Genomic DNA, 2,517 nt, shown 5'->3' on the forward strand with positions numbered 1-2,517 from the left:
AGTTTATAAATTGAAATTTTAGGATATGAATTGAACTTTTAGTTTATAAATTGAGTATTTTAGGATATGAATTGGACTTTTAGTTTATGAATTGAACCTTTTGGATATGAATTGAACTTTTAATTTATGAATTGAACTTTTAGTTTATAAATTTGTTTCGGTACATAAAACTGTTTGTTTCGGTACAGAGATAACAAACTAAAATAGAGATAGAGAGACTCCGGGCCTGCGGACGTCAGCGAGGCTACCTCGGGGTCTCTGGACTGAAGTCAGCTCCCGAATCCTCTACTGCTGTCCAAAAGCTGCTGCTCCGGCGCTGTGATCTATGCAAAAAGATGCACAGAGTGTAGCATCAGCACAACCGACCCCATGTGCTGGTAAGTGCCTAGCCTAACCTCGGCGAAGTAGTGACGAGGCTAGACCAGACTACTAGATAAACCTGTGCAGTTACGAAATATATTGCGGAAAATAAACAGGAAACAAGCAGTTTATAAGGGAGGGGGAGCATGCTGTGGGGAGGCAACAGTTATAAACAAGGAGTCTAAATTCTAAGGTTATAACAGCCAACAGAAACTTAAATCCGGAATAAACACACTTAAGCTATAATTTGTTGCGGCACGCAACCCGTTCCGATCACACAACAATATTGTTGCGGCGTGCAACCCGATCCTCAATATTCACTGTTGCGGCGTGCAACCCGATCCATAAATATATAGTGTTGTTGCGGCGTGCAACCCGGTCCACAATCATCACTGTTGCGGCGTGCAACCTGATCCACAATTATCACTGTTGCGGCGTGCAACCCGATCCACATATAATTAACAAAACCTCACCCAGGCAACAACCACAAACAAGGGATAAGGGAGCAACAACTAGTAAGAAGAAATCCCGGCAAGGGAATATAACAACACAACTAAATTTCCGGCAAGGGAATAACCATCAACTCTCCCTTTTTCTTACATTTCTCACTTTTAATTCACTTTATCATTCGAGCCATCGCTCCAAAGAGTCATTTCATCTCATATACCTTCTCAATCCGTAACACAACTCGAGCCAATGCTCCACAGAGTGTAGTAATCATAATCTCTGTCTCATGCTCTTTACAGTATATAGAAATCATCAAATAAGCATGGGAGAATCACAACAACTTCAGGATAATCTCAATATAAGGACACACGGTCATGCTAGACACCAGTGTATAGATGCTCGTCACCATGCCTATACACCGTACTCGACAAATAGCAATTAGCAAATAAGACTCTACTCCTATTCCCTCAAGCCAAAGTTAGACCAAACACTTACCTTAACTTCCACGGCTAAATCAATCCACAACGACCGCTTTCCCCCTCGAATTCGGCTCCAACTCAATCAAATCTATGAAATAACGACTTTATAATATCAATAATAGCTAAACAAATCAAACCCAATGCCTAGATATAGTTTCCCAACCTTTCCTCCAAAAATTTCAAAATCGACCCCGGGCCCGCTTGGTCAAAATACGAGGTTTGAACAAATTTCAAATCCCCCATTCACCCACGAGCCCGAATATACAATTTGTTTTTAAATTCGACCCCAAAACGAGGTCTAAATCAAAGAAAATTGAAAAGCCCTAATTCTACCCATTTCCCCCAATTTCAACCCTAGATTACATGTTTTAGGCCTAGGATTTCAATGAATGATGATAGAAAATGAAGAAAACGAGTTAGATAATACTTACCCAAGAAGATTTGGTGAAGAATCGTTCTACAAGTCGCCTAGGGGCTGTGGAGAAGAAGAGCTCGTGTGAATTTTTGAATAAAACCCGTCACAGTTCTGTTTTTAGGCTTTTAAATTAACTGGGCAAAAATTCCCTATGCGTTCGCGACACAGGGGTCACGTTCGCGAAGCAGGGGGAACTGGAAGCATCGCGTTCGCGATGGGGTCTGCGAACGCGTAGAGTTAATTACTGGGGTCCCAGATTTTGGCTTATACGAACGCGTGAATGAATACGCGAACACGTTGAGGGGGGGCTGGCACTACGCGAACGCATGAAATTGAATGCGAACGCGAAGAAGGGGACACCACAGGCAGTGCGAACGCGAGCTGAAGGCCGCGATCGCGAAGAAGAAAAAGCCCGTGCAAAAATTGCAGAAAATCTGATACTTTTCCTAAGTTCAAAACATCCCGAAACACCTCCGAAACACTCCCGAACCCTCGGGGCTCCTAACCAAACACACACACTAACTCAACAATATCCTACGAACTTAGCCGTGCGATCAAATCGCCAAAATAACATTAAAACAATGAATTAAACCTCAAAATCATCACTTTTTCATCAAACTTCATAAACTATCATTTTTAGAGGTTTAGGTCCGAAACACGTCAAATGACGTCTGATTTCGACCAAATTTCACAGGAAGCGCTTAAACCATATATAAGACCTGTACCGGGCGCCGGAACCAAAATACGGGCCCGATACCAACACTTTCTAATCCATTTTCATTTTAAATTTCCATATAAATTTCAGAAAACAATTTT

This window comes from Nicotiana attenuata, chromosome 12, assembly GCF_001879085.1.
Source record: "Nicotiana attenuata strain UT chromosome 12, NIATTr2, whole genome shotgun sequence".
In the NCBI taxonomy this organism is placed as follows: Eukaryota; Viridiplantae; Streptophyta; class Magnoliopsida; order Solanales; family Solanaceae; genus Nicotiana; species Nicotiana attenuata.